The sequence below is a fragment of the Terrapene carolina genome, unplaced genomic scaffold, assembly GCF_002925995.2.
Source record: "Terrapene carolina triunguis isolate 2854851 unplaced genomic scaffold, T_m_triunguis-2.0 Scaffold42, whole genome shotgun sequence".
Taxonomy (NCBI): Eukaryota; Metazoa; Chordata; order Testudines; family Emydidae; genus Terrapene; species Terrapene triunguis.
The window spans coordinates 47,942,369-47,965,850 of NW_020664393.1; the positions used below are offsets into that span (position 1 = coordinate 47,942,369).

Below are 23,482 nucleotides of genomic sequence, written 5' to 3' on the forward strand. Positions count from 1 at the left end.
GGTTTAGTACTATTCAATAATTACATGAATGACTTGGATAATGCAGTGGAAAGTATGCTTATATAATCTGCAGATGACACCAACCTGGGACGGGTTGTTAACACTGTGGACCATAGGATTAGAATTTAAAACAAACTGAACAAACTAGAGAATTCCTCTGAAATCAGCAAGATGAAATTCAATAAAGATAGGGCAAAGTACTACACTCAGAAAGGAAAAAATCAAATGCATAACCACAAAATGAGGAATAACTGGCTAGGCAGTAGTACTGCTGCAAAGGATCTGGGGGTTATAGTGGATCACAAATTGCATATGAGCCAACAATATGAAGCAGTTGTAAAAAAGGCTAATATTCTGGGGATCTATTAACAGGAGTGTCATATGTAAGGCGTGGGAGGTAATTGTCCTACTCTCCTCAGCACTGGTGAGGCCTCAGCTGGAGTACAGTGTCCAGCTTTGGACATCACACTTTAAGAAAAATATGGACAAACTGGAGATAGTCCAGAGGAGAGCAATAGAAACGATAAAGGGTTTAGAAAATATGACCTGTGAGGAAAGGTTAAAAGAAACAGCTTGTTTAGTCTTCAGAAAAGAAGACTGGGCATGGAGGGGACCTGATAACAGTCTTCAGATATGTTAAGGGCTGTTATAAAGAGGATGGTGATCCATTGTTCTCCATTCCACTGAAGGCAGGACTAGTAGTAATGGGCTTAATCAGCAGCATGGGAGATTTAGGTTAGATATTAGGAAAAGCTTTCTTACTATAAGGGTAGTTAAGTCCTGAAATAGGCTTCCAAGGGAATCCCCAACATTAGAGGTTTTTAAGAACAGGTTGGGCAAACCCTTGTCAGGGATGGTCTTGGTCCTGCCTCAGCACAGGGGGCTGGACCAAATGACCTCTCAAGGTCCTTTTCCAGCCCTACATTTCAATGATTCTGGCCTTGAGTGTGATGTTAGGCACCACCAGGAATATTCCTGGTGTCCTTGAATCCTCTTTTACTTTGAGGAACATTCACTTTGATTTCACTAGGAGCTTCGCATAAGGTCTGTAAGATGGTGTCTATATTACTTTGTACAGTTGGCTGGTTAGCTCAGAGGGAAGCAGAAAGGCACTGTGACATGACACAGAAGAGTGTTTCTAAGAGACCATGCTTCCCAGGGCTACTCCCGGAATAGTGCAGCTTGGTTGCAGCTAACTTCAGAATCTATCCCTTAAATAATTATCATCTGAACACAGGTCCATAACCACTTATCTTCCCAAATTAAAGAGTCTGAGAGTGCCTAAAGAAAAGCAGGAAAACTGAAGCAAATGACACAATGACCATCATACCAATGGTTTGGCAGGGGCTGTGTGTTTTAAGTTGCTGAGCATAGAAGTTGATGTGAGTTGAGGATGCTCAGCACTTCACAGGAGTCTCTGAGCGACTTGTAGGATTGCGCCCTAATACAATAACCAGTTGCATCATACAATGTTAGAGTAATAAAAATATGCTAGCTGGAAAAAGGAAATTGCTCAATAGACTTTAAAGTTAATATTTAGTATAATGTCACCAAAAAGGGAAATGATCAATCCAAACTTTAAAAAATAGATGGTGAGTTATAAACCGAAATATTCCAAGAACCAAATTAAAATGCCACATCTATAGAGAGACAACAGTGAATGCAAGAAACCCTCCAGGGAACAGCAAGATATTAGGTAAAGAAATCAGCAGACTATCTAAAAACATGAACACGCTACTGGGTAAAAAAAATAGATGAAAAAAAACCAACCTACCAACAAAGGGGAAAGATTGAAAGTATTGACGACATTGAAACATGACAAAAAAATCTGTGTGGTCTGTGACTCTTGTTCCAGTGCTGAGGGACCCTCATACAGAAGACTCTACTGCCACTCCTCTCTTTTTTAAGCCAAGGGGATCCATCTTGACTGCCTAATTGTAACCATCACAGTATGGAACAGGAAGAGAGGTAGGAAAATGTCAAGCCATTTAGGGTTTTATACATCACAACAGACATCTTAAATTCAGTCCACTAGCCTTCAGCCAGTGCAGATCACAGTGCACTGGTGATATGTGCTGCCACCGAGAAGGCCTGCTCAGTAAGCAGGTTGCTGCATTACATGTGCCAGTTTAAAGGTTCTGAATCAGCCCAGTTCATATCCCACATCATCTAAAGCTTCAGTGATATGCAATGCACTGCAAGATAAACGGAAAGGGAGCGCTACAGACTGATTTCAGTTTAAATGCAGCAGCAGCAGCAGCAGCCAGGCCCTACAGCTGTCACTTCTGCTTCTGGTGAGAGAGCCAGCATCTCTCCCACTCACTTTCCCTGAGATCTGTGCATCTTTCTAGGGTATTTATAAATGCAGCTATCACCAAACTAAATTATAATCAACTGATCTAATCTAATACTTAATAGAACAGACATTAAGTGACGAGCACACGAGTCAGTCAGTACCCAAAATAATAATAAATAATAATAATGATACCTGCCTCTTATACAGAACTTTTCATTAGTAGATCTCAATGTGCTTTACAAAGGAGGTCAGTATCATTATCCCCATTTTACAGATGCAGAAACTGAGGCACAGATGTAGAGTGGCTTGCCCAAAGTCACCTTGCAGGCCAGTGATAGAGCTGAGAATAAAACCCAGTTCTCCTGCTCTATCCACTAGGAGAAAAACAAATGGAGATTGTCCCTGTTTCCAAACATTCCTAAGTTTATTGACACTTTCCCCAGTTCCATCCCTTTTTATGTAAGCCACTCCCCTCAGAACATTTCTTCATTTGAATGATGCTTTCTTTTGTGGACAGATTGCGCCATTACATCAATGAGCTACAGGAAATAGCACATTAGTAAGTCATAGATATATGCCTCATAGAGTGACCAGACAGCAAATGTGAAAAACCAGGATGGGGGTGGAGGGTAATAGGAGCCTATATAAGAAAAAGACCCAAAAATCGGAACTGTCCCTATAAAATCGGGACATCTGGTCACCCTAATGCCTCATGTGAGTTCAACCTCATGGCATCAGCTATCCAAGAAGTGCACCATAACCTGTGAGGGCCCAGTCCAATGCCCATTAAAGCTAAAGGAAAATGTCCCATTGAAATCAACGGGCAACGTATCAGGATCCAAACGCACAAGCTGGAGTAGTTTATTGCTATCAGTGTGGTTTGTTCATTTTCCATTTAATCTAAAGAAAATATATGAAATAATTTTTCTAAGGGGTTAGGTGCCATTTCAGCCCATTATGAAAAGTAGATTCCTGGAAAAATATATTTACTGATTGTTAATTTATTCTAATGCTCTCATTGTACTGTTCCGTGGACCACTTGGCCCCCTTCCCTCAGCAATTTTACCTGACCAAAATCTGGCTGTCTTTCAGCAGCAGTTGTTGGCCCTGAAGCCAACTGAGCTTGCTTTTTTTCTTTAAAAAAAAAAAAAGAAAAAACGAACAAACATATGTCTATGCTGCAATGTAAGCCCAGGCTCAGTTGACCCATATTAGGGACCCCTGGGCTTGAGCATCTACATTGTATTTTAGCCCTATGTTAAGATTTTTCTAATCTGTGCTCAAATCTAGGGCTCTGAGTTCACGCTGCAGTGTGCAGACCTGAGTCAAAATAACCATATCCCAGAGTCCCTAGCACCTCTCTCAGCCCGCCCTCACCGCCCCCAAATGTGGCCAATCTAGTCCTAGGACCATGGTGTACTGTGGGAAGACCAGGAAGCAGCTCACTTTGCAGAAGGCTTGATAGGTTCACTCTCCATTGCAAACCCAGGAGGCTCTCTGATTATGTGCTTGCAGATTGGTGATCAGAACAGAATGGGTTGACACTGACCTGAGCTACTGCTGTTTGCAAAGGGGGGGTGGCTTCCATTTTCAATAGAGTGGATTGCAGTCTGTTAGGATAGAAAGGACTAGAAGTTGATCCATGGAATTTGGGATACTCCCAGCTGACTCCCAGGACCCAAGTCCAGCGAGACTGCGTCTACACTGCAAAGCAACAAGGCTCGGACCCTGGGTCCCAGTTTAACTTGAGCTTGGACAGTCCAGCCCTGCAGGGTCCTGGAAGCCTGGGTCAGAGCCCGAGGTTTGTGCAATTGCCTTGTAGTTGCAAGGGGGTTAGGCTTGAGCCCAGGCTTAAGCCCGGGCTTATGGTGCAATGTAGACATCCCCTAAAAGTCAGTCATTAACCACAGCCTGACTCCACTATATCTCAGGCCTGCACTGGGGCACTGCGGAGCTCTGCCAACACAGGGTGGAGCTCCATGAGGCATTGCATCTGCTACAGATGGGGGACTGTCCTCAATCCCCTTTGGAAGGTGCAGCACATACTCCTCTCTGCAGTCAGCCAGCTCTGCTAGCCAGTAGGGAGGTGGCAGGGGGGAGGAGAAGAAGGAGCATGGCCAGCACCGTGCTCCTCCCTTGGTGTGCATAGTACTCCAGGAAGTGCTAGGTGAGAGCAGTGCCTGTGCTGAGAGAAGTGGAAGGCCTGCAACAGCACCTGGTTCAAAGTGAAGATGCTATTTACACTCTCCACTATTGCCAGGCATAATCTGGCCCACGAAGCTATTTCATCTCACCCACTCTTAGCAACTGAACCACATCTTTTAGAGCTATGCCACTGGAAAGTCAAACATAAACAGCCAGGGCAACACACTTTACAAACATTAACAAATAAATCCTCACTGCACTCCTGTGAACTAGGTAAGTATTATTAGCAGTAATGTGTAAACTAGAATTAGGTGAAACTTAGAATGTCCAGTTTGCAGGAAGTTTCAACGTTTCAAATTTTCTTTTTGATTTGGAACAAATTCAAATAATTTTGGAAATTTCCCACAAACTGGAATTTCTGAAAAATATCCAGCTATGGAAAATTTTCAGAATTTTGAAGTTTCATTTTGGATGTTATTGCGTGGAGATTTTTATTTTTATAAATATTATTTTTATAGTATATCATGACATAACAGTATTAGTGCATAATATGCGCTATTATTGACATGCCATAATATGACAATATCATAGTTGAAATATTCTATTTAAAAACACTAAGGACCATTGCTTCTTAGTACTGATTGAAACATATCTTTTCTTTTCCAGATGAAAGTGTCTCCTGATTGCACTGTAAGGGAAGAAAATTTTAAAATTTTTCATTTTTAAAAAATTGTGGGAACTTTCACTGAAATCGACATTTTGTAAAATATTTTTATTTTGATGAAAATGGTATTTTCTGTCAAACATTTTGCTAAAAAATTTCTGACAATCACTAGTATAAACCACTGGTATATACAATCCCACTGATCAAACACCAAAATGAAAGCACTACGTTTGTTAACATGGATTTATTCACAATGGAAAGAAAAAAATAAGAATACCGCTTGTTGGAGGCAGCACAGCAACAAATATTTCACTTGTCATTGGAACAATTTGGATGGATATTAATCAAATGACTACACTATAAAAGAAGACTCATATAATGCAGTACATCTGTTTACTGTATCTTCTTACTATAACAGTTTCCATAGAAACAAGATGGAGTTAGAAAATTTCAATAGTGGGCAACAAATTCAAATGATTTTTTTTAAATGAATCATTATAGTATATAGTTAGTGCATATATGTATATATACACACACCTTGCATATAAATTTATTTTATGCATTTATGCCACAAGAAATGGTTCACTAGTCCTAATATATAAATGCTTATTACTATACATTATTTCTAAGCCTCCACAGTAGCTAAAGATTGAGTTGAAACATGAAAAAGGTGTACAGTTAATCTCTTTAAAAACATTTTAAATAAGGATTTTTTCCCATTAAGTAGGAGAGCATCATCAGCTGTGAAGAAATTATTTAAAAAACAAGAAAATCAACTGGAGAGGCTACAGTGGTATGGACTGAACACAGCCTGAAGAATTTTATTTTTAAAATTCATTCCCTTTTAGTCTGAGGCTGATTTGATTTTCTTTACCCCTTATATTTATATCACCTACAGTTTAATTGTGATGTAATTTCTTATGCACTGTGGGCAGACTTCAGTGACTCACCACCTCCAAATATATTTGTGAAGGTCGTTCATGAATTAGAATTCTATCAACCGGAACCTCCTGCATTGTACAGTCTATATTTGACATGGAAATTCCAGGCTCATGTAAAATTTTAATGACAGAGTAAGAAAGACTGGCCCTTATAGATTTATAAAGGAGGCACTGAGATCATATCGTTTAAAACTGTCCACAAATGCCCTCAGGGCTCCAAAATCAGGTCTGACAAACCATCTACAATATGCAGCCCTCAAGCCACAGCTGGTTAACCCACTGAGGCTGCTATCAGAGGAATATAGCTATGAGCTACAGCTACAACCCCTTGGGTACCAGCCTCTCCACTACTTCTTCTATGACTCCAGTGATGTTTGGATTGGGCAGGCAGGGGCGTGAGGCACACAGCTCCCAGCAGTTTTCCTCTAATAGCTGCTCCAGCTGTTGACACACACTGGCATTTCCTGATTTGAATGTTTAACCATACCGTTTTAATATTCTCCTAATACAGTTCTTTGTTTGTTTGAATTAAATGGAGTAAACCATATATGTTATCACCTGCATGCACTAGCAAGTGTGCGTGTGATTCTGTGCAAATTGTTATGCTCGCCCATCTAAAGGTCAAATTTTGAATATTTCACCATAAAAGATGCCTTTCGCCAGATTTTTCCTTTAGTGATTTTACAGGATGGAGAACGTTATGGGGGAATTAATACATTTCCTGCTGCCTCTTGATTCTTTAGCTACTTAGGAGATTGTTTGGAGACTGTCAGGAGACTGGGTCATAGGTAGTCAGGCCTAACTGTCAGAGCAGGAGTAAGGCCTACTGGTTAAAGTAGGAGTCAGGCCTAGTGGTCAAAGTCTGAATGCCAGAGCCCATGATCAAGGCAAAGTCAGTCAGGAATTGGAGCTGACGGTCAGAACTGGATTATCTGGAGTCAGGGAAGACAGGAGCAGGGCTGGTTTCAAGGCAGGAGCAAGGCTGGGACAGGACTGGAACAAGGCCAGGTGCAGGGCAGGGTCTAGGCAAGAGCAAGGCTGGGTGCAGGGCTTGGAGTGAGGCCAACATAAGAAGGCTTAGAATCTGCAGACATATGTGTTCAAGAGCAAGCCACCTGACTGTCTTAGCCAATCAAGTGGTTCTGTTGTGGCCCAGCTGCACTCATTCATTGCCCAATGACCGGGCAGATGCAGCTGCAGCTGCAGGTCCTCATTACTGACAAACCTCCACTGAAAGAACTAACCATCATCTGTGCAAACTATCACAGGGTTTCATATCATACATAGTGCACAACATGGGCTGTACAATAACAATATCTGTCATCATACACATTATGGTGCAGAAACATCTGCCATTTCCTGTTACAATGAAAAGGAGACAAATTACTGCCTATGGTAGATGACTGCAGACACTGGTGACTATTAGTGTATTATTATACAGTAGTATCCAAAAGGGCTGTAAAACCAAGCCAGCCAATGTTACAAGTAAAGCTATGCTAATTTAGCAAAGTCCTTTTAAACTTATAGGGTAACTATAGCTTGTTGGGTTTTTTTAAACCCTCACATTTTGATTAATAACTATATATTTCTACAGTTTTTAGTGATAGGAGATGAAATGGGAAATGAAGGGAAATTTATGTAAAAGGAATTAGCTGAAAGAAAAAATAATAAATATAATCAGAAAAATCTCCCCATGCTCTGAGGGCCTCTTGTATGTAATCTTTGAAAGAAGGAGGATTTCTCGGATCCTCTAGAGAATGGGCATAATTAGAGGAAAGCTCCCATGCTTCTTTGGTGACAGAGAGGCTTGCAAGTTCACTTCAAAAAGTTGAGTTTGTGTTTCCCTTTCCCTGCATACTTGGGTTCTCCCCATCTTATTATTTGCCTTAAGAACATATCTTTCTCCTATTCAAAAAGATAAAGATCACTGGCAAAAGAAAGAAGTCACAGACTAGAACCCAGGTGCTGGAAAAGCAGCAGAGGATCAGGAGAGTAATGGTTCCTTCTTGTCTTCACTTGTTTCTTTTGCTTCTTATTGCTGAAATAGGAGCTGTTAGCACATTCTCACTCTGCACCTGTGTTTGCAGACACAGTATCTTGAAAGTACTTCCAAGTCACCTCTTCACATCTGGCATGCAATCAGATAGTATTGAAACAGGGAATGCAGATCTCACTTGAACATTCCCTGTTGCCTTACATAGGCCAGAAGATCATTTCTGTTTGCTGATAACAGGACCCTGATCCTGCAGTGAGATGAAAATGCCAGCACAGACTTCTGCACCTATGCAGAATCAATGAGCCCTAAGTCTCATTTGCCATTACCTATTCTGATTCCTTGAGACCTATGAAAACTCTTTTTTCCTTGCCATTAATTGATAGCTATTCCACAATATGGTAAGGACTAATATTTTGCTGTGCGTATACAAAAGAATTTTACCTTATTGACTTGAAATTGACAAGGAATTTCCATTGTTTGATTTTCTGTTCTCAGTTACATGCTTCCTTTGACTCTGCCCATATACTGCACTGTGTTGGCATGCCATGCATTTTGGCCCTAGATTTCAGTGCTTTATCTGCACAACTCCCACTCAAAAGAATGACCCCATAAAGTAGACTTCTTCTAATGTGATATACGTACTGCCTGAGTATTTATTTAGCAAATAAACTGAACCAGTCAATAAACAAACTCTGGCTTATTGAAATCAATCATTCTTTGTACCTGCTGTTTTCATTTAGCTTTATAGTTAGCCTCATTATAACTATTAAGAGTTGTGTGCAGTTTGTGTTGCTTATTGTATATATTTTTTCCGCTTTTTCCAGGTGCTTACTTATGTACCTTAGGAATTCTCTATTAATTATGTAAGAAATATAGAGCAAGGCAGTGTTTTCTTTTCTTCCTTTCCTTCTTTTTCTCATGATATGATAAAGGTATATAAAATCATGTGTGGTGTGGAGAAAGTGAATAAGGAAAAGTTATTTACTTGTTCCCATAATATAAGAACTAGGGGCCACCAAATGAAATTAATGGGCAGCAGGTTTAAAACAAATAAAAGGAAGTTCTTCTTCACACAGTGCACAGTCAACCTGTGGAACTCCTTGCCTTAGGAGGTTGTGAAGGGTAGGACTACAACAGGGTTTAAAAGAGAACTAGATAAATTCATGGAGGTTAAGTCCATTAATGGCTATTAGCCAGGATGGGTAAGGAATGGTATCCCTAGCCTCTGTTTGTGAAAGAGTGGAGATGGATGGCAGGAGAGAGATCACTTGATTATTACCTGTTAGGTTCACTCCCTCTGGGGCACCTGGCATTGGCCACTGTCGGTAGACAGGATACTGGGCTGGATGGACCTTTGGTCTGACCCAGTATGGCCATTCGTATGTTCTTATGTTCATCTTCCTCCTCCCAAGGGATGCTATGTTTTTGATAGACTTGCCTAGCTACATAGTTAAGTAGCACCATCACTGCCTGAAAGAAGACAACAACACTCTCTCCCTCCCATACTGCCTGTAGGATTAATCTTGAGTAAACTAGTAGATTTTTCCCCTTTTGCATTTGGGTCTAATTGTGTATGTGCTAAGATTATTGTTGGAAAGCTGAGTCAGAGATATGGATTTAATATTTAATGCAGAAAGGGGTGAAGCTAGTGCACATTCTGGTCTCTTGTGGGAATGAGTGCCGTAATCCAGGGATGGTTGTCTCCCATACACAAAAACCTCCCCATATACATCCACAGGTTCATGGGTTTGGGGAAACATAACTTTTGTGGGGAAGGTCATGGTCACAGATGGGGAAGTGTAACTAGTACCAATCACATGGAGGGATTTGACTATCAGGTGAGAAACTTTGGACTGGACTTTGCATTCAACAGGAAGCCTGTACAAAGACTATGGCAGTGGGGTGATGTGTTCAAAGCACACCTGTGTTACTTAGCAAATGGGCATCCAAGCTCTGTACCAGTTTGAGGTTTTCCAGGGTGATAGATTTCATTCCTAGATGTAACAAATTACAATATTTGGGCCTGGAGGTCATGAATGTATGCACAACAACAACCTTGGTTAGGTCTGTCTGTGTGGATTGAACTCTCGAGCTCTAGATCTGAAAACATGCACTGCTGCTGCTTGAGATAATGGATCTGGTCCCCTTAGCTTGGAGGCAATAGCAGACTAATAAACCTCTATATCTTCCCACTAGAGGAGGTCAAAAAACCACTCTGGGTTCACGTGGGGACCACAGTAGTCTTCTGACCAGTCACAGATGGAACGTCAAACGTTTACAGCAATGGCTATTTTGACATCCAGCAGCACTGAGGAGTCCAAAGGGACCCTGACGATGCAAATTCATTTTACAATCAGCACGATATTACAAAAAGAGGCTAGGGAGCCTACGTGCCACACTAATAGAAGTAATAAACGTTTCCCCTTCCTACCAGCCTCACTTCCATCGTGCCAGATTTCAGGTTTAGCCAGCTGCATTTTATCCAGGTGCTGTTCTCATGTAGGCATTGGGAAAACTCGGGATGACGTTAGTGACATAGGCGATTTAGAGCCTGGTCTGGTCTGCATACTGCTGGTAATTCAGCCCATGTTGTCTCAGCAGCTAACCAATGATTTCATGCAGATGCTGAAGAATTGAATGTTGAACAAATGTAGAATGTAGAACTCTGGCAACATTCTGTCAATACAGTAATCAGGTGCCTTCATACAGCTTTTTGAAAAAAGACATGCTTTAACTCATATGAAACCCACTGATCAGGAGAGTTAAAATCCTATTTTACCATCTTTACCACATGCCTCAATTTTCTGCTCCCTTTTTTTATTAAAAAAAAAATCATTTTATTCCCACTTATTACGTTGCATTTCCTTTACAAAGTGAATTGGCCCTTAGGACAGTACTGCTTCCTCTGCAAGTGTAGTGCTGAGAAGACAGACTCATAGGACTGGAGGGGGGGCATGCCTGTGCTCTGGAGGGAGAGGGAGCCTGTGTCTGGGCTTGGGGAGCCTGCGGCTGGGCTCTGTGGGGGAGGGGGTGTGGGTATCTGGGCTGGGGGTCATGGCTGGGCTCTGGGGGAGGGGGTGCAGGTATCTAGGCAAGGGGAGCCCCAGGGCTGGTCTCTGGGAGGGTGGGGAGGAGAAGGGTTGTGGGTGTCTGCCCCCCCTCAGCTGGGCTCTGGAGGGGGCAGAGAAACAAGAACTGGGTTGTCATAAGAGTTTCTTTAACTCTCTACTCCTGGTGGAATTTTTGTGTGTGTCTGGATTGTTACAGACATACTTGTTGACAGGTATTTTGAAATAAATTACCGAAATAAATGAAACTAGTGTTATTATGTAGTGTTAATTTGACAAATAAAATGTGCAGAATTTAAAAATATTATGCGCAGAATTTTTATTTTTTGGCGCACAATTCCCCCCGGCATATAATACATCCTAGAATGATGTTTGCTTTTTTTGCAACGTTACACACTGTTGACTCATATTCAGCTTGTGATCCGCTATGACCCTCAGATCTCTTTTCACAGTACTCCTTCCTAGTTAATCATTTCCCATTTTGTATGTGTGCAACTGATGTTCCTTCTTAAGTGGAGTACTTTGTATTTGTCTTTATTGAATTTCATTAGATTTATTCATACCATTTCTCCAGTTTGTCCAGATCGTTTTGAATTTTAATCCTATCCTCCAAGCACTTGCAACGCCTCCCATTGGTATCATCCACAAACTTTATAAATGTATCTCTATGCCATTATCTAAATCACTGATGAAGATATTGAACAGAACCAGACCCAGAACTGATCCCTGTGGGACCCCAAACCCTGCCAGCTTGACTGTGAACCATTAATAACTACTCTCTGGGAATGGTTTTCCAAGCAGTTATGCACCCACCTTATATTAGCTCCATCTAGGTTGTATTTCCCTAGTTTGTTTATGAGAAGGTCATGAAAAACAGTATCAAAATCCTTACTAAAGTCAAGATATACTACATCTACTGCTTCCTCCACCCCCATCCACAAGGCTTGTTACCCTGTTAAAGAAAGCCAGGGTAGATTGGTCTGACACGATTTGTTCTTGGCAAATCCATGCTGAAACTTATCAACTTATTATCTTTAGGAATTTGCAAAGTGATTGCTTAATTATTTGCTCCACTATCTAAGATGATTGGTCTGTAATTCCCTGAGTTGTCCTTATTCCCCTTTTTATAGATTGGCACTATATTTGACCTTCTCCAGTCCTCTGGAATCTCTTCCATCTTCCGGAACTTTTTGAAGATAATTACTAATGATCAGATATCTCCTCAATCAGCTCCTTGAGTATTCTAGGTTGTCTAAGTAATTTTTAATTTGTTCTTTCCCTATTTTAGCCTCTGATCCTACCTCACTTTCACTGGAATTCACTATGTCAGATGTCCAATCACTGCTAACCGTTTTTGGTGAAAATTGAAACAAAGAAATCATTTAGCACTTCTGTCATTTCCACATATTCTATTGAGTGTTTTTACCCCCTGATACCATGTTCTTGGTCTTCCTCTTGCTTCTAGTGTATTTGTAGAATGTTTTCTTGTTACCCTTTATGTCCCTAGCCAGTTTAATCTCATTCTGTGCCTTGGCCTTTCAAATTTTGTCCCTACATATTTGTATTTGTTTATATTCATCCTTTGTAATTTGACCTAGTTTCCACTTTTTGTAGGACTCTTTTTCAAGTTTCAGATCATTGAAGATCTCCTGGTTAAGCCAGGGTGGTCTCTTGCCATACTTCCTATCTTTTCCACGCTGCTAAATAGGCAACTTAGCCTATAAAGAGGTTGAGGGGGTAGCATATATTTGAAAATAAAATAAGGATGTGTATTTTGTAAAAGTGTGCATTTATAATAAAGATGCTTGTGTTGTGACATAGTACATCTGGAAATAGATGTAGTCAGGGTCCCTGATCGGCAAAAATAAACAGCTTTTACAGGAAGTTTAACATGGACTAAAATCTTTACCTGAGTTTTTCCCCCCAATATTGAAGGTCGCTAGAATAAGGAAGGTTTATATAGGAAGCACAGTCAGTCCCTATGTGGATGCTTCAGTAATCCCTTTTGGCTAATCAAGAAACACTCATCAGCCTCAGAGCCTGCTGTCCCCAGCCCTCCTCCGCTAAAAGAAGGGTTGATGTAATGCACAGTTTGGGGAAACAGATGCAACTGGGGGGGAATGAGGAGGACATGTCTCTCTCAATGGTTATCCTCTTTGTGTGTCCCTGTGTTTCCACTCCTGCTCCCTTTGAATTGTTTTATGTTGCTTCACCACTATTCGGAAAGAGGAGAAAAAATAGTGGATCTTTAGGTTTCAAAAGGATCTTGCATTAGATTCTCAAAGTGCCAAATTCAATTGGAGGCTGAAATCACGATTTAAGGAATTTTTCAGACAAAAAAATAGCATTTTTCCCAAAACTGTTTCTTGTACAGCAATAATTGTTTCCTTTTTTAATGCAGTTGAGATGGATGGAGTCCATATGAATTATGAAATGCATAATTACCAAACCCAAAAGAAAAATCCATATATAGGCTGAATTCTGCCCTTCTGAGCCCTCAGAAGGGCATATGTGGCTTCCATTAAAGCAAGTGCACCACAAACGACAATGCAGGAATCCATGCATCTCAATTTTTTTCATAACATAGACCATGTCTTGACAGAGAAATTGCTTTACTGACCACCACCCCTCCCATTCACTACTGCCTAGTCCACCGCCCCTCCACTTCGTTGCTGCACAGTCCTTTTTCTGTCCCAGTGATGATCCCATATATACCTACAGCAACTACAGCAATTACTTTCATGACAATAATATTAGGATATATTTCATGTATTTTTAGCTTCTATTAATGAAATTTGGCAGGAGGAAATAAGGAGCAGAGCCAGCACCATATGACTAGCCAGCTCTTCACAGAGCAAAGCAATCTGGAGACCACAGTTTGGGAACTTCTGGATTAGATAGAAGATTAAGAAAGTACTTATTCTTGCTTTATTTTCACCCCTCTAATTCCCATTTCCATGGAAACAGGGCTGGAAAGTATCAGCAGGCAGTCTGCAGATGAGCATCCGAATGAGAACACTTGTAGAACTCAGCAGGCAGACAGCAGGAGAAGTCTACAAGATCTGGTTTCAAAACCCAGCTATAGATTTTAAGCAAAGGGAAGTCTTATGACTACAGCAAAAGGACTTGTAAACAGGTCTGGGTTCTGTCCCTAGCCTTGCCACAGATTTCTGTCTGAAACTGGCAGGCAATTTAACTTCCTCCATTTCCTCATTTGTAAAATTAAGAAGGAATAATATTTTCTGCCTCAAAGAGGGCGTTGGGCAAAATCCACTATGATTAGCCAAGCATTTAATATACAAGTAAAAGCCTATTTTGTTATTGTTGTAGTGTTTTGGATCCTAAACTCTGTAGTGTGATGCTCTCTGAGAAATCATACTGGCTGCTACACAAGTCATGTACACCTGGTCACAGAAGCCAAAAACCAGACTGTCCGGGTAAAACCCAGACAGGTGGCAACCCTATCACGTCCATACATTTCGAACATTTACCAGCCCTTCAGATAACCCATTACAAAAAATCAAATAATTAACCACTGGTTAATAATATAATAACTGGAAAAACTGCACTTTTTTTCCTGAATCCTGATCCAAAACTCTACTCTCTAACAAAAGCAGCTAAACCAAATGATAAATGAATGTAGATATACTTTTTAGAGGCAAGTGCACAAGTTTAACTTCTTTAAGTAATTTAATGAAGTCAAATATAAACAAAATTACATCTGAATATAGGAATTCTTTTAAAATCTACCTTAGATTTTCTCCTAGCAAGTATTTGCTGTTCAAATAAATGGGGAAAACATAAACAAAACAGTGAAATAGTATTTTCTTAGCTAACTACTTTGGCCAAAGAAGTAGATAGGTTACCACTGTTGTGTCCCTGATACTACATCTATGCCACTTTATCAGGTAGAAATTATAAGTTTTGTAAAAGAAAGAACACCCAAACAGAGTATGACTGATATGATTTTAGCCCATATAATGGCCTCATGAAAATGAAAGTCGATATAAACACAGAATAATGAGGGTTTTACTGTCCTGTGAAAATACAATAACGAATAGCAAAAGCTGAAAATTGAATTGATGATGAAGAATGACACAACATAAATCCATATTTTGCTAGAGTTGCTGTATAACAATTTTTACCAAACTCTTTATCAGACTCAAATTAGCCACATAGGTTTGAAACAGTGTACTGAACTTATGTTTTACTTCAAAATCACCGATATAAACTCCCCCACAAGGTTTTAAAAGGGCAGGAGGACATCACTAGTTTAAAACCAGGTGGAGAGGAGTGCAAGGCCCACCATAACACGGTGTCAACCTCTTTAAGGTTTAGCAGATATTAATATTTCTTAAGGAGGCTGTAATGGAAACAGTGATTCCAATCTTAGCAAATATGGAACTACATAAGGGGGACTCAGATGAACAGTATATTCTACTCAGGTGGAATGAGAAAGGGTAGTACAGAGCATAGATAACTGTATAATTTGGTTTAATCTGTTCTATACCATCTATGTCAGCAATTCACGGTTTGACAGATCAAACCAGCACAAAATACACATAGCGGTCAGTTACCCTACCACCATTGTCCCATCAACAAGGGTACATTTATGAAATGTAAGAAAAGTAATAATTAGATTGATCACAATTTGATAATGTTTCACTGCTTTGGGGAGAGCAAATAGTAAGGTGAGGCTGGACAGAAGAAGAAAATGGAGCTTTGAAAAACCAAGGAGCTGATTCTCATTTAGTCCAGAATCCCTTTAAGACCAATGTACATTGTCAGAGTTGTGTAAAGCGGGAGTGACTTACATTTACACTTCCTTTAAGGCTGTTTTACACTGCCAGAGCAGTGTAAATGTGGCCTTAGTGTAAATGAGATTCAGTCCCCAGTCTAATCTATCCTTTTTTTGAATACACCAGTCACTATTGAGTATGTTTACATATATTTTTCTCTTTTTAGTAAATAATAATGTCTGAGCAGACCACTTGCCCTCTATTTGAGGAGCCTTCATCACCATCTTCAACAAGGTTGGAAACAAGAACATGTGTCCAACAGCAATAACTCAAGGTTCTGTTTCAAAGCTGTGATTGTACCTATGTTCAAATACACTTTTTAAAAAATCTGCAAAACAGACAGTTTTAAAAGGCTAATAAGCAGACCTGGAAATGCTGCCTCCATTTCAGATGTAGACACCAAGCACGTGCCATGTGATCTAGTCAAAAACAAGCACTGCACGTGCCATGGGAAAAGCTCACTGTACCAGTATTGTAGCTGGAATCTTGCCAGGGTATACTACAGGTGTTATCACTTGTTTTCAATATCTCCGAATGATCTCAGTTGAGAAGGGACTCTTGGGTTGGCTAGGAGTACTTGTGGCACCTTAGAGACTAACAAATTTATTAGAGCATAAGCTTTCGTGGGCCCACGAAAGCTTATGCTCTAATAAATTTGTTAGTCTTTAAGGTGCTACAAGTACTCCTGTTCTTTTTGCGGATACAGACTAACACGGCTGCTACTCTGAAACCTTGGGTTGGCTAAAGATTAGGCAGAGCTCCTTGTGAGCAGGGGACAGAACACAGTCAATAAATATTTATAAGGGGAATTCAGGCTGGCAGTATTCTGCACACACAAAGAGGGCAGATGGTGGTGATCCCAGTGAAGTCAGTTGTAATTCCCAGTTGGAGCTCAATGGAAAAAGGGATACAATACAACAGATTGCACAGTGGGTCCCCTGTTGAGGTCATTAGTATCTTTGTACTGTACACTGTGATTGCCTTACAAGAGGTTTAATCACACTGTCCAACAGGTTATTTAACCTTTTTCTTTGGAATAACTTCAAAGCCATTAATTTATAAGTGGCCTTGGCTGGTTAATTTATGGGTAACAGTAGGAGAGTGAGAAGGCATGATCATGTCAACATAACATTCAGGATATGGCTTTAGCACATAAAAAGCAAGGAAACACAGTGTTTGGGTTTCAGTTCTGTGACATTCCCTTGTCCCATTGTGCCAAAGCATTGTGCGATCAAAAAATAAAGTGATGTCAAGTGAAGAACACAGATCTCATATAATGGACCCTTAATGCAAGAACTACTGAAGAAAAGAACATACATAATGCCTGTGCAAACTGTGTACTATTCAATTTGTAGTTAAATTCCTTATAAAAATGTATATGATTAGTAGTCACTTCTCATATGTCAGTCACTTCTCATATGTCAGTCATTCAGCATATTTAAATACCACTACAGGACACCAGTCTCCCTCATAGACCAGTGACCAGCAAAATGTTCAGTCTTCTACTTCAATGTTAATTTATATAAAAAGCTTTTTTTTTTAAATGAATCCATGACACATCAACACAGAAACCATTTTGAACCAATATTTTGATATTCTCTTTAAAATTTTTATTATTGTGGAACAGCTAAGTTACTTTCTCCCCTATATTGCTGAGAAACACAACTCCGTGGGGATAGATCCTACTATGTCACATTTCAGCTTGGACTGTATTTTTACAGTCAAGTTATAAACCCTTGAAAATAAGTTTACAGAGGAAAATCTAAAACACCTTCACGATCGGAGTAATACAAGTAACACTACATTGAGGGTATAATAAACTAACTGTATTATTTAAAAATATTCAGTATCAAAATTCACAAAAAATTAATCTTTACCACTTCAGAATCTTAACAGCAGGTGCATAAATAAAAACAAATGTGAGAGTCTACCACTGTACACCAGATTTATTTCCTGACTGCTTTGCATCTCTTTTGGCTCTCAAAGTTATATCATTCTCAGACGCTTCTCTCTCGTCTTTAGAGGTTTCTTCCTAGGACTTAATAGTTAAAGAATTTTCTTCTCTTAGGTTCTTTTCATAGAATCATAGAAGATTAGGGTTGGAAGAGACCTCAGGAGGTCATCTAGTCCAACCCCCTGCTCAAAGCAGGACCAATCCCAACTAAATCATCCCAGCCAGGGCTTTCTCAAGCTGGGCCTTAAAAACCTCCAAGGATGGAGATTCCACCACCTCCCTAGGTAACCCATTCCAGGGCTTCACCACCCTCCTAGTGAAATAGTTTTTCCTAATATCCAACCTGGACCTCCCAAACTATAACTTGAGACCATTGCTCCTTGTTCTGTCACCTGCCACCACTGAGAACAGCCTACCTCCATCCTCTTTGGAACCCCCATTCAGGTAGTTGAAGGCTGCTATAAACCCCCCCCTCACTCTTCTACAGACTAAATAAGACTAGTTCCCTCAGCCTCTCCTCATAAATCATGTGTCCTTGCCCCCTAATCATTTCCGTTGCCCTCTGCTGGACTCTCTCCAATTTGTCCACATCCTTTCTGTAGTGGGGGCCCCAAAACTGGATGCAATACTCCAGATATGGCCTCACCCATGCTGAACAGAGGGGAATAATCACTTCCCTCGATCTGCTGGCAGTGCTCCTACTAATGCAGCCCAATATGCCGTTAGCCTTCTTGGCAACAAGGGCACACTGTTGACTCATATCCAGCTTCTCATCCACTGTAATCCCCAAGTCCTTTTCTGCAGAACTGCTGCTTATCCAGTTGGTCCCTAGTCTGTAGCAGTGCATGGGACTCTTCTGTCCTAAGTGCAGGACTCTGCACTTGTCCTTGTTGAACCTCATCAGATTTCTTTTAGCCCAATCCTCTAGTTTGTCTCTTTTCTCTTTCTAGTACTAGCATTTTTAAAAATTTGCTGTTTCATTCTAACTCTTTTTTTTCCTTTAATGTTTTTGTGTTTCATTTCATGCCTTCCCCACCCACACACTTTTTCTCTCCCTCCATCCCTCCCTTTTTATTTTTTAAATAAAATTATTTAAATTTTATTATTTATTAGGATCAAGGAGCCACAGTCACAGATCCCGACATGTGAAGTGCTGCACAAACACAGAACAAAACAACACTCCCTGCCCCAAAGACCTGACAATCCTAAATCCAAGCACCCTCAAACTTTGGAGGAGTTCAAAATCTGGACCCAAACCTGGATCTAAAGTTTGCCAGTAGGGCATTTCTCAGGACTCCATTGTCACCAAGCCCTTCATAGCATAGGCGCCAACTCTGGAGGTGCTCCGGGGTCCATTTTCAGAATGGGGAGAGGTTTATAATGGTGTCCCACTAGGGGCTTGTACTGGTCTGGGATCAGTGCTGTTCAACATATTCGTAAATGTTCTGCAAAATGGGTAAACAGTGAGGTGGCAAAGTTTGCAGATGGTACAAAATTATTCAAGATAGTTAAGTCCAAAATAGACCGCAAAGAGTTACAAAGGTATCTCATAAAACTGGGTGACAGATACAACTCAATGTTAAATGCAAAGAAATGCACATAGCAAAATATAATTTCAATAATACATACAAAATGGTGGGTGCCTAAATCAAGAAAGAGATCTTGGAGTCATTTGATGTACTCTGGAAGCACTATGTTTCCAGAGTACTTCAAATTTATAAGAATCCTTCTCACTGTGCCTGTATCATCCTGAACTGTGAAATGCTCACTCTCCTGCTTCAGAAGACTTAAAAATTATCTCCAGTCATCAGTGGGACAGATGCAACTGAATAATGTAGCTGTCCTTAAAGTGCATCAAAATAATACCAGGGAACCTAGATGTAAATAAGATTGCTGAAAGTTTCATCCAGAAAGCTACAGTGAGACATAATGTCTTTAAACTGGGATGTTAGTGAAGACAGCTTGTAGGTGATTGCAATGATCTTAATATACAGTAATTCATGATAATGTAATTATGTAGTTCATAACAATTGAATCATTATTAAAATAGTAAAGATACCAATGATAAACATATTCAGTAACTAGAATATGAAAGAAGTGTATAAATTTGCTGAAAATAGCCTCCCCCCAACACACACACTGCTCTTCAGAAAAACAAAAGTCAGTACCTGTGCTTCATAGCCACATCCCTACCTCAGCACAGTCTGCAGGACCAGGAGTCCAGTAACAGAGAGAGAACAGGTTCTCCACTGATAGCAAGTGTGTGGGAAGTGGATATGGAGGAACAGGTAAAACCTTGACTCCATTCTCTGCCAAGGGCCAGCCAACAGAGTTGAGCCAGTATGAGATGGGAAGACTTCTCCTTGCTGTTGTACCTGCTTGGCACCCTTTATTCAGAGCTTAGCAAAGGCACAATCTATCCTTCTATGAGCCCTGAAATCTATACCCCACAGCTCTGGCTAGAGTCAAATCAAGGCAATCTATAGGCCTTCCCCTGAGTTTTGGTTAGCCCCTTATTCACTGGAGTCCAGCTTCTGCACATGCAGCCTCTTTGCTTCCTCCCAAAAGGAAATGCAAGAAAAATTACACTTGCTGCCATATTTTGTTTTCCAAATATATTATGCATTGTTATGGGAGCTAGGAACACACATATTTACTTTGAGCACTGCTGGCAGCACTGAACTATGTAAAAAAACCCAACAACTGGGCATATTGTGACATACCAGCCACATGCATGCATGCAGTTTGTACAGCAGTGTCACAAGGCAATTACAGAAGACTGGAGTTATTTATATAAAAATTTAATGTGAATGACACTGTACAATGAACGAGGTGCACCAAATATAAACAACAGGTTTCTCTCTCCTAGAACATAGGCCAAGATTTTTCAAAACTAGGTGCATTAAGGCACCTAAATAGGGGCTTGACTTTGAAAAGTCAATGAGTGGTGGGTGTTGAGCATTTTTGAAAATTGGGCCATTTATCCAAGTGGATGGATTCAAAAGCCTAATTTTAGGCATCAACTTTTGAAAATTTTGGCCTTAATATCTACAGGACACAATTACGTACCAATGAAATCAGTGTGAATTTCACCATTGACTTCAATGGGATCGGGATCAAGCCCTATGAGTGAGCCAGAACAATACACTAATGAACAAACACTAATGGAAATGGAAACACTAAATGGAATGTTGTCATTATAGCCATTATCTTGCACAGAATTTTTCAAGATTGTTTAAAAACAGGAAGGAAGGAACTTTGGCTTTTACACTCAGTCTGTGCTCATGTTATTAATGACTTCCAAATTTGATAGGCAAGACAAATTATTTGTTTTATTATTATTATTTTATGTCTTGCAGCTTCACAAACAAATATGCAAATGAAATTTCAACTTATCTTTAATTACAATAATATCCCCATGAGTCACATGATGTATGGGTCAAGTTCAACATGCAAGTGGGCTGAGGGAAAGAAATCAGGTTTATTTTAATTTTAATTATTTTTGAGAAAATGGAAGTGCCTCATGCATTGATATATGTTCTCAACAGATCACACAAATAATAAGTTGGTGATTGTGTATTTTCTCAAACTCTATGAAATTAATGCACAACTACTTCAAGTATTTTAAAACGTTCACACAATTTGTCACACAGCCAAATTTCACCGATGAATAAGTTTTATAAATCTTCACGTTTTACGATGACTCCAAGTTTCAAGCAAGGGCTTCCGATTAAATAAATGCATTTCAAATTGATATTTTGTTTTTTTCAGGGTAGAGAGGGAAATATTAACACAACAAATATCTCTTCTCTCACTCACTCGCCTTGAGATTTTCCTTCCATATAATTTTTCAAAAGCCAAACTTACCACATCATAATCCTTACACAAGAGTAAGAACTTACCCAAGAAGTAATTTCACATCATCTTCCACTTTATTCTTTTATGCATTGAGAAACAGAGACTTTAAATATATACAGTACCAACATTCATAACTCAACTGTCAGTGTGAAAAGCTAAGAACCACAGGGACCCAGCCAAAAATGGACTCAAGTGTTGAACCTCTTTGCTAGCCAGAAAACTACTTTTATAATTAATAATACAAAGTAGTTCAGGAGTTAACATATTCAACTTTATAAAGCAAGATCTGTTAGCAATTTCCTACAAAGATAATAGCCAAAAATAGCATGTAACTTGTAAACCTACTTCACCTGAAAAGAGATCACTTAAACACAGGAGTCAACTTACTGTTTGAAATAAATATCCAATTTTTCACTTCTTTCAGTGATTTTCAAGTCCTATTCTAGAAACAACAAACAAGAAATCTTCTCAATCTTATACAATTGTGCTTTCATGTTTCTCTGTATCTCACACGAAAGCCACATTAACAGATCAAAAAATAAAAAAGGAAGATTTAATGTTTACCTGTATTCCTGTCTGGTAAAATACAGCAATGCTTCTGCAAAATGCCAGGCAGAATCTATTGCAACATAAAAAAAAGAGTAAGTTTTATTACTATTTGAGGGAAAGGTGACATTTATTATTCAACATAAAGTAAATAGTTCTTATGATGCTCTGACAATCCAATCATTCAGCTTTTATACAGCTGAACTTCCACTGAAGTCAATGGGAGTTTTAAATGCTTGATGGCCACAATGAGGATAGTTGTCTCCTGTCAGCAACAACTTCCTTGCAAAACTATACTCACCCAACTCCCCCTGAGTTTAATATTGTATTTATCATCAAGTATTGATAGACAAGTACATTAAGTGCCTGAGCTGGTATGTCTCCATAACAATTTTGCATAGCTTGTCTTCAAGGTCATCTAACAAACTGCAGCACAGAAAATGCTTGAGAGATATACTCAACTAAAATAAGGTAACACTCAGATCAATAGATACAGAGAGTATAATTTTCTCTCAATAGGCAATCATTCCCCTTCAGAGGAGTCAGAGTAATAGGGTAACGGGAGCTGAAGAGGTAATATGATGAATGGATAAAGCAAAGGACTGGGCATCAGGAGATGTGGATTCTAATCGCCCCTTAGATACTGATTCACTGTGTGACCTTGGACTAGGGTTGACAACAGTCCCTTATTACCAGGGACATTCCTTATTTTTTCATCTCTGTACAAGATCAGGAGCTGCTGAGTGCTGCAAAAAGCAGCAAGAAATGCCCCTGGTGAATATAGGTGAGTATTGCTTATTAGTACAGTAAAACCTCAGCGTTATGAACACCAGAGTTACAAACTGATCGGTCACCCACACACCTCATTTGGAACTGAAAGTACGCAATCAGTCAGCAGAAAAAAAAAAGGCAAATAATGTACAGTATTGTGTGTGACGTTTTTGACATAAACTGTGACCATGTAGATCATTGTTGCAACCAGGGTCCTATGGTTGCACCAGTTCTTATACAGAGAAGTCCAAGTGGGGTGTCTATGGAAAGGTTGTAGTTTGCTGGTTATGATGATGCTGTCTGTATGTATGTATCATTTTTGTATTTAAACTTATGAACATTGGTTATGTACTTGTTTGATTCTAAGTAGCCTCAGTGAAGCATTTGGTCAGCTTCTTGAGAAAGAACTATTCTCAGTAAGTGCCCAATCAAGAAACACTTAAC

The 23,482-nt window shown here is 39.7% G+C and overlaps 1 protein-coding gene across 1 annotated transcript in view; it reads right to left on the reverse strand.

The window, feature by feature from the left end:
- The window catches only part of DLGAP2 (DLG associated protein 2), a 506,645-nt gene extending 484,302 nt beyond the window's left edge, over positions 1 to 22,343 (reverse strand). Inside the window, exon 1 of the mRNA XM_026653071.1 lies at positions 22,286 to 22,343. The gene's annotated coding sequence lies outside the window, so the exon portion shown is untranslated. The remainder of the gene's footprint in view (positions 1 to 22,285) is intronic.
- Between the last annotated feature and the right edge of the window lie 1,139 nt (positions 22,344 to 23,482).